Below are 16,308 nucleotides of genomic sequence, written 5' to 3' on the forward strand. Positions count from 1 at the left end.
TGTATTTGTTTTTGGTCTTTACTTTGTTTGGTTTTGCTCTGATCTTTATTATTTCTTTTAATAATTTTGGGTTTTGTTTCCTCTTGCTTTCCTATTTCCTTGAGGTGCATCTTTAGGTTATTTATTTGAAGTCTTTCTACTTTTTTGATATAGGTGTTTATTGTTGTAAACCTCCCTCTTAGCACTGCTTTTGCTGTATTCCATAGGTTTTGGTATGCTATGTTTCCTTTTTCATTTGTTTCAAAAACATTTTTTTTCATTCTTAATTTCTTCACTGACTCAATGGTCATTCAAGAGCATGTTGTTTAATTTCCATATATTTGTACAGTTTCCAATGTTTTTATTGTTACTGATTTCTAGTTTTATTCTATTGTGGTCTGAAAAGATACTAGATATGATTTTGATTTTTAAAAATTTGTTGAGACTTGTTTTCTGGTCTAATACATCATTTATCCTAGAGAATATTCCATGTGCTGATGAGAAAAATATATATTCTGAAGTTGTTGTATAAAACGTTCTGAAAATGTCTATTAGGCCCACTGGTCTAAACTGCAAATTAAATTCAGTCTTTCTTTGCTCATTTCTGTATAGATAGCCTAACTATTGCTGAGAGTGGGGTGTCAAAATTCTCAACTATCACTGTATTGGGTTTATATCTCCCTTTACACCTAATAATGTCTGCTTTATATATCTGGGTGTTCTGATGCTGGGTGCATATATATTTAGAATTGTTATATCCTCTTGTTGAATTGATGCCTTTATCATTATATAATGACCTGTTTGGTCTCTTTTTACTATTTTTGACTTAAAATTACTTTTTAAAGATATAAGTATAGCTACTCCTGTGAGCTTTATTTCCATTTGCATGTATTTCTTTTTTTTTCCTTTACTTTCCTCCTATATGGGTCTTTGCAGGTGAAGTGAGTTTCTTCTTGGCAGCATACAGTTGGGCCATGTTTTCTTATTCATTTAGACAGTTTATATCTTTTAGGTGAAAAATTTAATCTGTTGACATTCAAGCTCATTATTTATATGAGAGGACTTATTCCTGCCATTTTATTAATTGTTTTCTGGTTTTTTTTGTATATTCCATATTCTTTTATTTCTGTCTTATTGCTTGATTTGTTTTTTTCTTTTTTTGTAGTGGGGACATTTGTGTCCTTTCTTTTTCTCATTTGTGTGTTTACTCTACCAGTTAGTTTCATACTTTCATGCACTTTCATGATGGCAGATATAGTCCTTTTACTTCCAGGTGTAGAATTCCCTTAAGCATTTCATATAGGTCTAGTTTATTGGTGATGAATTTCTTCTGTTTTTACCTTCCTGAGAAAGTCTTTATTCCTCCATCTTTATGAAGTATAACTTTGCTGAGTATAGTATTCTTGAATGACAGTTGTTTCCTTTTAGCACTTTGAATATATCATCATATTATCTCCTGGCCTGTAAGGTTTCTCCTGAGAAATTCACTTTTACTCTAATGGGAGTTTCTTTATATGTGACTAGATATTTATCTCTCACTATTATTTTTAAGAAATTTCTCTTGGTCTTTGACTTTTGACAGTTAAACTGCAATGTGCCTAGGAGGGAGAAGACCTTTCTGGGTTGTATCGCTTTGGGGTTATCTGAGCTTCTCATATCTGAATGTTTAAATCTCTTGCTAGACTTGGGAAGTTTTCGGGTATTATTTTGTTAAATAGGTTTTCTGTGCCAGTACATTTCTCTTCACCTTCTGGCTAGTGGGTTCAAGCAAGCCTATTCTTGGGGCTCCAGATATCTTATGTGGGTGCCCATAGTGACAGTGGTGGGTCAAGAACTCACCCTTGAGCAGCATGTATGTTATGGGTGATTGTAGTAGTGGTGGCTGGACGTTCCTTGGGCTTCCAGGTGGTACTTGCTCGTGTTAGTGGTGGCAGTCTGGCACAAGTGGACCAGTCCCCAGGCCTCCATGTAGCATGTGTATAAGGATATCAGCAGTGTTGGTTGTGGCATGCTGCTCAGGTTGATCCTCAGGCCCCCAGGAGAACTGCCCATATTCCAGTGGTGGTGGATGGGGCAGAGTAATCTTCAGGCCTCCAGATGGCATGCTTGGGCAACAGCAGCAGGTTTTCTGGACCTGTTCTTAGGCCTTCTCGTGGTGTGCATGTGCCACTGGGGTGACTGATGAGGTGGGCAATCCCCAGGCCTCCAGATAGTGAGCCCAAGAACTAGGAGAGGGTGGTCCCAGGTAGGCAAGAACCTATTCTCAGGTTCCCCCAATGGTGTATATAGGCATCTCTGTTAGGCAGGGCAGAGCAAGCTCCAGACACATTAGGTGCCAGCTTTGGCAGGCATTCTGAGGCTGTAATTAGAATGCATAAATAGAAGATGAGAAAAATGGATAAATCAAAGATGAGAAAAATAGAAAAAATGAGACAAACTCCATCATATCAGTGCTTGAATTAATTAAATATAATCTAAACGTTCTAGTTAAGAGGCAGCGATTATGGAATATTTTATACATACAGGCCCAAATATATGCAATCTATTAAAAGATTTTACAATATATGAAATCATAATATATAAATATATGTTTTATTGCATATACATCATACAAATATTAAAAGTAAAAGGATGGGAAAGATACACCATGCAAACATGTTACATGATAACTCTGAAATGATTATATTAATATCTTTCAAAGTAGACTTAACAAGAAATATCGAGGATAGAGATTATTTAATAATAATAAAAAGCCAATCCATCAAGAAGACATAAAAATTTAAAATATGTTTGCACCCAGTAACACAGCTTCAACGTGGCTGCTTCAAGTATTGACAGAACTAAAAAGAGGAATAAACAGATCCACAATTATAGTTAAGATTCCAGTAATTGATAGAAAATGTACCCAGCAAATCAGTAAGGATACAAAAGACTTGAAAATAGTATCAACTAACTTGAACTAATTGGTGATTATAACACATAGTAAACAGACTATATACATTCTTTTCAAGAACACATGGAACATTGACAAATATATACCTAACTCATGGCCATAAAGAGTCTCAAAAATGTAAAAGAATTGAAATTATACAGATTATCTGTATTTAACTCTGATCACAATGAAATTAAATTGAAAATGGATAGCCAATAGTTACTTTATAAATACTCAAATATTTAAAAATTAAATAACCCTCTTCTAAATAACCACAGTTAAAGAAGTCACAAATTAGAAAATATTACAAATTAAATAGACATGAAAACACAACATGTTAAAATTTGTGAGATGTCACTAAAGCACTGCTTACAGGGAAATTTAAGATTTAAATGCTTATTTTGGTAAAGAAACAAGATCTAAAATACATGATCAAGGCTTCTAAACAAAATAGATAAAGAAAAGTAAACTAAACCCAAATTAAGTAGAAGAAAGAAAATAGAAATACGACAAATATTAACAATATGAACATCAATGAACCAAAAAGCATATGATGTTTCTAATTTCTAGCATTTCTTGTTCTTTCTTAGAGTTTCCTTCTCTTTAGTGGCATTGCCCAAAAGTCGTTGAATGCTGTCCAATTTCCCATTAGAGACCTTACATATTAGAGTTATTTTTAAACCTCTAATTAATTCAAAATCTGTGCCATATCTGGGTTGCATTCTGATGCTTGCTTTGTTTCTTTATACTGTGGATTTTTAGCTTTTTAGTCTTTAGTTGTTTAACATGCTTTGTAATTACATTTGTTAAAAGCCGGACATGTTGTATCCAGTAATAGGTCTTTAATGTAGAGTTTTATGTTAACTGTAGATGTAGATGACAGAGCATTCAAATTCCTCTAGTGTCTTCCCTGTTGACTTTGGACTTCCCTGAGGACTCCTTCCCATTCATCCATAGCCCACTATCTTGAAAACAGAGCCCTCTTGTGTGGTGGTAAAGTCTAGTGGGAAGAGGGGAAGTCTTATGATTAAATATTAATCATTTATTGTGTCTGTGATCCTGAGCTGTGACTTCACAAGTGTTTCTTAGCTATTTTCCTCCACCCCCTTAGGTGAAACAGGAAGTCTAAAGGGGCCTAGGGTGGGAGAAATGTCATTCACTCAGTGGGATAATGCTCTTTCATGTTAAAAGTAAAAGGATGGGAAAGCTATACCATGCAAACATGTTACATGATAACTCTGAAATGATTATATCAATATCTTACAAAGTAGACTTAATAACAAGAAATATTGGGGATAAATAGGGATTATTTCATAATAATAAAAAAGCCAATCCATCAAGAAGGCATAGAAATTTAAAATATGTTTGCACCCAGTAACAGCTTCAACATGGCTGCTTCAAGTATTGACAGAACTGAAAAAAGGAATAAAAAAATCTATGATTATAGTTAAGATTCCAGTAATTGATAGAAAGGAGTAGGGAGATAATTGATAGAAGAGAGTAGGGAGAGTAGGCCTTTGTTATGGAGAACATTCTAAGTGCATTTCAAAATGATAACTCTTCATTTACCCTGCCAGAGCCACCAGGGTACCTTTCTCTACTCTTCACCATAAGAATTTGGTGGAGTTCCTAGGGACAAACATATAGAAATGCAGAGACCCTCTAAGACTGCAGCCCCTAATGGATTCCTACTCTCACATTAGTCCAAATTCAGCCTCCAACAATTTATCAAAATTGTAATTTAATTGTTCCTACCCATTTATGGCTCCAACGGCTTTGGCTTCCAATACATAGATCTCAGCAGTGAACTTCTAAATTCTCTTGTCTCCAGATTCATTGTGCTCATTTGCTCTTAGATCTTACCTTTCCAATGGGCCCAAGAAAGTCATTGACTTTTGGTTCATTCAGTTTATTGTTTCTTGTTTTAAAGATGAAAATAATGACATCCAATCTCTTTGCATATTGGAGATAAATTCAGAGTCCCATCCATTGAGTTTTTAAATTTCAGTTATTATAATCTTTAGTTCTAAGACATTTCTTTGGTTCTTTTTCATATCTTCTATTTCTTCTTTGAGACTTCCTATATTTCATTTGTTCCAAGTGTATTTGTAATTGCTCATTGAAGTATTTTTATGATGGCAGCTATAAAATTCTGGTCAGATAATTCCAACAACTATCATGTTGTTGACATCTCCTCATTGTCTTTTCTCATCAGTTTGAGCTGTCCCTGATTCTTTTCATGACAAGTGAGTTTTTCATTGATACCTGGATATTTTGTGTATTATGTTACAGAATTTTGGATCGTATTTAAATCTTCCATTTCAGCAAGCTTCCTCTGACCCCACTCCATTGAGTGCAGGAAGGTGCCACATCATTACTGCCAAATTACAGTGAAAGTCCAGGTTTTTCACTTGGCCTCCACTGACATTAGGAGTCAGGAGTAGGGGACCCCCATAGGTCTTTGCTGACACTACTCTGGCCACTTCTTGGGTCCTGATGTTACTAGCTTTCCTATCTTCTTTCTATCTTTTATGTTTGTTTTTTATATGACATACAGGCTTTTAAATGTATTTCATTTTTCTTAAAAATCAATGATGCTACACACACAAAGAAGGCATAAAATGATTATTACTCACGTAATGAAACGTTTTGTGGAGAGCTGTGGAAAAGGGCTTGAGAAAACAAGGGAAGAAGATGGGCTTTCAGCTTTATGGCAGTTGGGAGTGGGGCTGAGGGAAGAGTTCTTGTCTGTGAGCCCAGGCTTACACAGTTTGAAATTCCTACTGGCACCAAAGGAGGGAGCACCTAAGCTTTCTCATCAGCATCCCTATATAATGAAGCAAGAGGGGTAGGAGGAGGAGTGAGACTTAAAAACTGTCAAAAATTTAACATTAAAGTGGAGTCCAGACTCTTTATTACAAAACCCAAATGTCCATCACGGTGACTATATAAAGCAATTGTGACATATGTATACAGTGGAGTAGTATTCAAAAATAAAAATTAATGGACTGCTCACATATGGAAAAACATGGGTAAATCTTAAGATTTTTTGACAAAAGAAGTAAGACAGAAAAGAAAACATCCTATGTGATATTATTTGCATGAAATTCTAGAATGGGTAAAACTAATCTAAATTGACAAAAGAAGTGTGCCTTTGTTTACTTGGGCTTGGGGAAGGGGTTATTGACTTCAAAGGGACAAGAGGGAACTTTTTTTTTTTTTTTTTTTTTTTTTGGAGATGGAGTTTCGCTCTTGTTGCCCAGGCTGGAGTGCAGTGGCGCGGTCTTGGCTCACTGCAACCTCCGCTTCTCGGGTACAAGCGATTCTCCTGCCTCAGCCTCCCGAGTAGCTGGGATTACAGGCGCCTGCCACCATGCCTGGCTAATTTTTTGTAATTTTAGTAGAGACGGGGTTTCACCACTTTGGCCATGCTGGTCTCGAACTCCTGACCTCAAGTGATCCGCCCACCTTGGCCTCCCAAAGTGCTGGGATTACAGGCGTGAGCCACCATGCCCGGCCAAGACGGAACTTTTTTGGATTATGGAAATATTCTATATCTTGATTGTAATGTTGATCATATGTTTGAATATATTTCCCAGAACATGTGGAACCTGACACTTGACATAGCTAGAATTTTTTATATGTAAATTATACATCAATAAAGTTGAATAGAAAAAGAGGAACCTTACAAATGAAGAAATAAAAATGAAGTATAGACATGTGAAAATGTCTAGCCTTGCAAATCATACTAGCAATTAATTTGTATTTTGATTAAATTTTAAAAAATGGTATAGATCAAAGTGATTCAGTTTAAATTCTGATAACCACTTATTAGCTAATAGATTAATTTGGGAAAATTACTTGATCTCTCTGTGTCTTTTTTCCTACTTCAGTAAATGGGACAAATATTAGTTAATACCTCAAGAGTTATTTTGAGTACTAAATGAGTAAATATTACCATAGTGCTTAGAACAGGGCCTGGGAAAAAATGAGCCAATGTTAAATATTAGCTTTACTATGTTTTTACAAGCCTCTAGGGAAATGGGTACTTTCATGCACAGTTGCTGGAAATGTATATTATTGCATTTTTTTGAGGTCACTTCATATAAAATCCCTTTGAAATGTGCATTAATTTGGCCACCATTTCCATCCCTGGGAATGCATACTACACAATTAATTGTGTGCAACTGCAAATTTTCTTCAAGGATATATAATTACATCATTGTTTATAGAAAGAATAAAAGGAAGTAGCACAAATATCCACATTTCCAAATATAGGGAATTAAGTTATGGTGTAGTCATATATGATTTTCTTGAATTTCCATAAAAAAATGTACCAACATGCAACAACACTATAAATTAGTGTAGAAAAAATTTCAGGTTAATAATTAATAATAAATCAATGCAAAAACATTGTATACATTACAGCAAGAAAAAAGTAAAATGCTAAAATAACCTATGTAAAAAATTTTAGTACTAAAAGGGAGAATTTATACAGAAAAAAATAGAGTCATATCTAGCTGTGATTTGCTAGCTTTATGATCATCAATAATTCACATAACTTTTTAGAGCTTCAGTATTTCTAAGGGTTAAAATAGGGATAAGTATACAAGGGTATATATATAAAATCTTATATAAAATCTAAGAAATTTATATATATATAAATTTCTTAGATTTTATGAATACATTGATTGAGGTGTCACATATTAATAAAACACGTTAAGTGATGAAAAATGGTGGTTATTATTATTCAAATCAGTTTAACAAGACACATGAGTAGATTAACATGCCATTTTGGGGGGATAGTAAAACTAAATATTACAAAGATGCACAGCCTAGCAAAAATTTAAGAAGCATCACAAAAGTCCATTTATAACTTTAATAAGATATTTACTGAAATACTTGCTACATTCATTTGGCAAAACAAACAGTAAACATATCTAAGAACATTAAAAAAATAGGACAAAGGGATGAGTCTTAAAAAGTGTTTTAAAGCTACAATAATTAAAGCAATGTGGCTATGAAGAAATCATAGTCAAGTCAGTAAAATGGGAAATTATAATGAAAATATATTTTTATCTATTCATACTGATTTAGATCTAAATATAGATATAAGAATTATATACAGTATAAAAGTAAAATTAAAAATCAATGGTAAATAGATTTCTCAATATTTTATATCAGAAAAAATGAATAAATATTTGAAAAAATTAGGTCTTCACCTCACACCGTAACCACAAAATACATTTTAGATTAAGAAAATACTTAAATGTTAGAAAGGAAAAAAACTAGAAAATTAATATATATCTGATCTCTAAAACTTTTTAATTTAAATAAATCAAGTAATCACAGAATAAAATATCAGCAGATATAAGTACATAAAAGTGTCTGTTCCTGAAACACAGAAATCTTAAGTGAAATTAAGAGGCAAAAAATTGAAAAATATTTGCAACAAATAAGACAGTCTTGATATTCTTAATGTACATATTTTTTGCTTTAAAAATCATTTTTGTCTGGGTGCGGTGTCTCATGCCTGTAATCTCAGCACTTTGGTAGGCCAAGGTGGGTGGGTCATTTGAGGTCAGGAGTTCGAGATCAGCCTGGCCAACATGGTGAAACCCCGTCTCTACTAAAAAATACAAAAATTTGCTGGGAGGCTGAGGCAGGAGAATCGCTTGAACCTAGGAGGTGTAGGTTGCAGTGAGCCAAGATCACACCACTGCATTCCAGCCTGGGCGACAGAGCAAGACTCTGTCTCAAAAAAAAAAAAAAAAAAAAAAGTTTAAAATTATTTTAAAAACTTTTATAACATTTCATTTTTCTTAAATTTTAACTAGAAGATTTTATGATTTTATAAGAAAATAATTTTACGAACAATAAATGGCAAGATTTATTTATGAAAACTGGGTGATTTTGTGGAGGTGACAAAATTTAAACTTATTCTTGACTTGAATGGCGAAACTTCTGAGTAAGGAATCTTATTTAAATAGAGTCATTCATCAAAATTGCTTACTCTGTGAATATAAGTATTTTTAAGTGCGTGTAAATAGGAAGAAAAGGGAATCAGGGATAGTGGATGTAAGCAACAGGATAGTAGATGTAAAGCAAAAGTAAGCAAAGGCATAATAGATGTAAGCAATTAATTGTTGATAAATACAACTGATATTGAAAATAATCTGGCCTTATTCGTAATTAAATGAAATTCAAATTTTAAAAAATTCCAATCTTGTATCTTATATTAGCAAATCTATCCTGGTTCCTGTATCACAAAGGCAGGTAAGTCAATGATGTTCACTCATTCCCGCAAATAAAAATGTATGTGTCAAGATATTTGGAATAGAATTAATTATAGAATGAAATTATCGTTAATGTCTTATATTAGAAAATAAATTGCAGCATTCATCCTTATGTTGAAATGTTGTCTACCAATTAAATTATTTTTTAGTAAGAATTGTTAATGATAATGAAAATAGGAGTGAAAATACCAAGATGTGAAATTATTGGCGATGTATTCTTAAATATGAATCATTAAGGCATTCACAGACAAAAGCCTAAAAAGAAATATGGGTATGATTATGAGTATTATATTCTTCATGATTTTTTGTGTTATTCCAAATGTATTAATCTGCATTCCAATACAAGTTATTTTTATATGAATTGTTTTATAGCAATACAAAATATGCTCTGTATAAAATTCTTTTGCTATGACCATCAAATTTAGAGTTGGTATATTATAAAAATATTTTTAAACGTTTGTGTAAGTAAATTGCTTTGTTTTGGGCTTGTAAAAGAATGAATTTCATGAATGTATTAACTACTTGGTTAGTTGAAGAATTCCAACAATTCCTCACCTTACTTTTAAAAAGTGTGGTTTGTACTTAGACATGCTTATCATTAAAAACAAAATTCCTGTTTTACTCTTTTCTGCTACACTGGAGAACACAATGTGAAGGAGATAGAAAACTCTAGAATTACCTTTTCAAAATGACAGAATTTATTGTTTTAAAAATATTATTTTATAAAACACTTCATTGGGTGGATACTGTTTAAATGCTAATATATTGCCCACTATCAATTGTTGACATTACTCTTTTTGGTCACTTTAAAATTTGTTTTAATTAATAAACCAAAATATTAAATAGTTTTATCTCCGTATAGTCAGTCTGGAAGGCAGTTTTGTTTAGTTTGTATGTTGTATTATGGATTTTCAATATGTTGGGAGAGTTCTCTAAAATGCCATTATCCAGAATGATTTTAAATAATATTCAATTTTCTGACTGATAAAAACATTCAGAATAAATGACAGAAAGGTCTTAAAACATATACTTTTCTTATAAAGTCTTATAACACCATCTTTAAATACCATTTTAAAATAAAGGCAATATAAAAAGTAATTCTTAAAAAAAAAAGAGTTTGAAAGATATCATGTTAGAGTTTCAAATGGTGAGTCCTGTTTCCTTTGAGCTACTGCTGCTCCAGATGCCTATAAATATTATTGTTTATACAAGTGGAGTATCCCTAATCCAAAACTCCAAAATTCGAAGTACTCAAAAGTTTGAAGCTTCTTGAGAACCAACATGATGCTTAAAGGAAACTCTCACTGGAGCGTCACAATTTTCAGATACTTGGATTAAGGGTGTTCAACTGGCAAGTATAATACAAATATTCCAAAATTTGAAAAACAACATTGAAATCTGAAACACTTCTGGTCCCAAGCATTTCAGATAAGGGATACTCAACCTTTATGTAAAACAGTATTAATTATGAATTCACATACTTTTTTTCATATTTATTAGGGATAGTGGATGTTTTCTACAGACATGCCAATTCACGTGCTACTTAAATCACTCTAAAGGATCCCTATCATATTCCTTAATATTTTATCTACATAGATCTCTTCTCTATTTTAGGATTAATTAGATTTTAGTTCTATGTTTCACATACTTACCCAAACAAGAAATGCTCCCTGAGGAAAAATATTGCCATAATCTTCTTCCTAGAAAGCAGAGAAGTTTCCAGTCAAAGATATGAAACTAGAAATTAGAAACAAGAAATCTAGACCAATAATAAGTGTATTCACTTAGCATTCATCATTTGCCTGTCACTGTGTTAACTGGTTTATATACACTTATTTGTTTAATCTTAAAATCAATTCTGTGAAATAGAAAATTGAGAAAATGGATGCCCACAGAGGTTATGAAACTGGCTTAAGGTTATGTGGCCAATAAATGAAACATCTGAGCCTGGAACCCAACTCTGGCTTCAGAGTCCACACTGTTAATCACTATTCTATATGATTAAGAGTCTGAAGTCAGCTGCATCTAGAAACTACTCAGTGTCTTGATTATTTTATCAGTGAAGTTGGACCTATCACAAACACAATTATTTTTTCATTCAGTAAGTATATTAGCATTATATTCTGGCTGGTAAATAGGATCCCTATATTAAAATTACAGAACACACTGAGTTCCCATGCTGAAGAGCAAGCATTCATCATGTAGAAGACTTTGAAAGTAGCCTGTTTCACTATCTATTTAATAGTGGAATTCAGTGGGATGGTTACAAAGAACATATGTGGCAGTCACATTAGGGACCAGTAGAAGTCATGTGCTTAGTAGAAAGCCAATGTGCTTGGTAGAATGAGATGGTAGAAAGATGATGGCCTGTGGGATACAAATCATAGCTCTTCTTTACTTACACTGCAAGCTTGTGCAAGGTCCTCCCCATAACCTTTAGTTTTCCCATGTGCAACATGCTCTCGTAAGGCCTATTTGGGAGAGTTTTTATGAGGATTAGTGACACCAGTGAAAGTATCCAGACCAGCCTCTAACACGCAATAAATTTTGGCTATTATTACTGTGTATACTATGAGTAATAGGTACAACTTACAGACTAAAGAGGGTCTTCTTCTGCTCTGTATGGGAGTACTAACATCAAGAGAAGGCATGCATTATATAAGATAAAAAGATACAAATGCAAATGCCAGTCTACTTGTAAACAGTGAACATACATATCTTAAAAGCATCTTCTCAGTATGGAAGGGTGTGTTGAAATTGTTTAAGTAACAAATGACAGCATTCATTTTATCATTCATTCCACAGGCAGTTATCCAGAGCCTACCTTATTCCAGGTGGTAAAGACAGACTCAATCATTGGTGAGAATGTAAATTAGTACAACCACTATGGAGAACAGTTTGGTGGTCCCTAAAAAACCTAAAAATAGAGCTACCATATGATCCAGCAAACCCACTGCTGGGCACATATCTAAAAGAAAGGAAATCAGTATATTGAAGAGATACCTGCACTCCTATGTTTGTTGCAGCACTGTTCACAATAGCTAAGACTTCGAAGCAACCTAAATGTCCATCAGTAGATGAATGGATACAGAAAATGTGGTACTTATACACAATGGAGTACTATTTAGCCATAAAAAAGAAAAAGATCCTGTAATTTGCAACAACATGGATGGAACTGGAGGTCATTATGTTTAGTGAAATAAGCCAGGCACAGAAAGATAAACATCACATGCTTTCACTTATTTGTGGAATCTAAGATTCAAACAGTTGAACTCATGGAGATAGAGAATAGCAGGATGGTTACCAGCAGTTGGGAAGGGTAGTTGAGGAGTTGGAAGGAGGTGGGGATGGTTAATTAGCACACAAAACAATAGAAAGAATTAATAAGGCCTGGCATTTGATAGCATAACAGGGGGACTATAGTCAATAATAATTTATTTGTATATTTTAAAATAACTACAAGGGTATAATTGGGTTGTTTGTAACACAAAGTATAAATGCTCGAGGGAATGGATACCCCATTATACATGATGTGATTATTACTCATTGCATACCTGTAGCAAAATATCTCATGTGCCCCGTAAATATATACACCTATTGTGTACCTACAAAAATTAAAAATAAAAAAAAATTAAGTATGTTCCATGAATGGACTGCCCATCTAAATTACTGATCTTTGATGAGAAGGAACTTGCTCTAGAGGTAAACTAAATATGTTACTAAGGACACAGCTGAATTCAGTAACAACTTTCTTGATGAAGGAAGCCGTTTGTTGATTTACACTCTGGTGCAAGCTTCTAGTAGTGGATCAGCACTTTGAGTAACATTAGATTAGCTGTGTGTCCAAGGGAAAGAAACAGATTGGGATACCAATTAGCCAGTTTCTACTACACTAAATGTATAATTTAGATAGATCTATATTGTTAAGCAGGTGTATTGTGCACTGGTTACCAACTTGTCTCAGTTCAGTGAGAAAGAATACCCTCATACACAAGTTACATGAAGCAGATTTATTACTTATACATGGGCAGCAAGGGATGACAGACCGCCCCGGATTCATTGTGATGCAGTTGCTGAAGGCTTAGGAAAGCTGCCTGGGATACATGGAGTCTCTGCTGCATATGCCCCACTTGCACTACAGCTGAGGGACCTCGAAAAGCAGTCTGCCCTTAATTTTATATCTCAGGGGGTCACATGATTTCCTGGGCTAAAGCATTTGAGGGACAAGTATTCATCATTTAGAAGACATTTGAAAGTAGCCTGTTTCACTATCTATTTAATAGTGGAATTAAGTGGGATGGTTACAAATAACTTATGTGGCAGTCACATTAGGGACCAGTAGAAGTCATGTGCTTGGTAGAAAGCCAAGTTTCTGCAGGGAAGGGCAGGGCAGGGGAGACTGCAACAGAGCTTGGGCTATTCCAGCCAGTCCCTCCCTATCTGAGTGTTGCATTCCCAGCACATTCTACAGAACCTTAAAAGAAAAGGGCAGGGCGTGGGGAATTGAATCAATCCAAGGCCACCCAGAGAACTGTCCTGCATATGTGTGTGAGTGATGATTGTTTGGACTTTAAATATCTTTAAGGAGTTATCAATATTAAAATGTGAGTTACTTAGGCCGGGTGTGGTGGCTCATGCCTGTAAACCCAGAAATTTGGGAGGCCGAGGTGGGCAGATCGCTTGAAGTAAGGAGTTTGAGACCAGCCTGGCCAACATGACGAAACGCTGTTTCTACTAAAAATACAAAAATTAGCCGGGCATGGAGGCATGTTCCTCCATACCATGCTCAGGAGACTGAGACGTGAGAATTGCTTTGACTGGGAGGTGGAAGTTGCAGTGAGCTGAGATAAAGCCACTGCACTCCAGCCTGGGCAACAGAGCAAGACTCCATCTCAAAAAAACAAAAAACAAAAAATAAAAACAAAGAAAGTAAGTTACTTAAAAAAATTGCAAGAAATGAGTCTCTATAATGTTCTTTTAAAATATGTGTATGAATATATTAATACATTGAGAATGAATAAATGATAATATAGGTTAACTGTAATCTACATGGTAAGTTTTGAGAATCAAATTTTACTGTCATTTTAAGATGTAAAAATTATATTGCATATACTCATGTAACCCAAATGAGTTTACTCAGTTAACTCATATCTAAAGAAATGGGATTTTTGATAGTAAAAGGGGCTACAAAAGCATAACAGACTTGAAATTAGGAGTTTTGCATTCTAGACAGCTGTATAGCTAACCACCTGTGTGTCATTGGATAAGGAGTGAGCATTATTAGGAAAGTTTGACTAGATTAGGGATGTCAAATTAGTCTTGCTTCTTGCATCATTGCAACATAACTACTGACTAGATTAGGGATGTCAAATTAGTCTTGCTTCTTGCATCATTGCAACATAACTACTGGGAGAAGGATTCTGAAGCAGAATTTAGGCCCTTTGGTCAAGAATACCATGAACAATAACAAATTTATACTAAGGGTGAAAGATAAGAAAATAGCCACATAAGAAGTAAATATTTGCTGTATTTCAACTATCTTATTTATCAGGTTCTTTATGTCTCTAAAATAAGTGTTCCTTTGGAAGTTGTAGACATAATTATCATAAAGTATACCAAAGGAAGGGTGTGCAATAGAGTATGGATAATTAAACAGCAAAAACAAGAAAACTGAGATGTTTAGAAAGTGACTTCATTTGTTTGAAGAGAACTTTCAAAACATAAATGTCCATGTTTATTGTTAGCACAAAGCACATTACAAATGTAAATGTCTTTTGGATTACTCACCATTTTGTATTATCCACACCCTGTTTCTTTTTTAATGTGGAGAATCAAGAGTTTTCTGGATGGCACATTGTACCATTATTGTGACCTATTCACTTGAGCATAGAAATAGACTCACATGGTAATACTGGGATATAGTACTGTACACATCATTAACAAGGGTGATGCAATACATTTAAGGAGGGAAATGTGACCCTACTATACAGGATAAAGCAAATGTAGATGCAGATGGAATTAATGAAATAGGATTTAAGCTGTGCTTGCAGATGTTTGACATTCCTCTTTAAAACATCTCATATGGAAAAACCAGTCTATTTTGGTCGATCTTGCTTTGACATAAACAGTGAATTCGAATCTAGATTACAGATCATTTACATTGGTCAAAGATATTCTGAACATTTAGAATGAAATGGATCTCTTGATCTATCTGGGATAATTTAAGGTATTTTTTTATATTTATAAATGCTGCTGATTCAAAAGTCAGGAAGGTAGGATTCTAGTGCTAGCTCTACCATTATGGGGGCAAATCATTTTGCCACTCAAGATTTTGGTTTCTTCTGTAAAATAAGCTGGTTCAAACAGATGCTTTCGGATACTCATGGTATCTTATGTTTTAATCACAGAACACCAAGGGTTCCCTGGCTTGTGATTTACAGGTAGGAATCTTGAGAACCACATGAAGGCAGAAAGCTAGACCTTGGTGTCAATAATCTTCTACAAAACACGTAGCCATTGTTCCAGAAATCCCAGAGTCATCCTGTATATTCCTTCCTCAAATGAAATCCATTTTCTTCTTAACATCTGTTGGGTTCACGCCGTACCATGCTTCAACTCTATTGCTGGGGTTGAATGAAATCTGGCATGAAACAAAAGATCACTTATTTCCTTTCCTTCAGGGCTCCCCTGCACTTTTCCACCCTCCAAAACCAGTTCTTACTCTTACTCTTTTTTATCTCAGTTCTTTGTAATATATGTTTGCTTTCCTTTTCTCCCCGAAACAATGCAAAGCTAAAAGGTTCATCCTTAGCCATTCCTGCTCCCTGAACATTGAGATTTTAAAGTAATTATGGCAGAATTTTAAGGACTTAAAAGGCAACTATGTCATGAATGACATAGTTCATTGATTTCCAGCCTTTCTTCTTTTCTAAAATGCCCCAGTGGGGGTCCAACTCCCTTCGTGGCCTCTCTTGGATAGCTATGGGATTGTATGTATTGATATTTACTTTATTATAAATAAAAACTTGAAAAATATTTTTCTAAAAGAATATATTTTCTAAGACTAAGAAATATGAGAAAAGTGACATTGTGTTACAGTTT

This window comes from Hylobates moloch, unplaced genomic scaffold (genome assembly GCF_009828535.3).
Source record: "Hylobates moloch isolate HMO894 unplaced genomic scaffold, HMol_V3 SCAFFOLD_1, whole genome shotgun sequence".
Taxonomy (NCBI): domain Eukaryota; kingdom Metazoa; phylum Chordata; class Mammalia; order Primates; family Hylobatidae; genus Hylobates; species Hylobates moloch.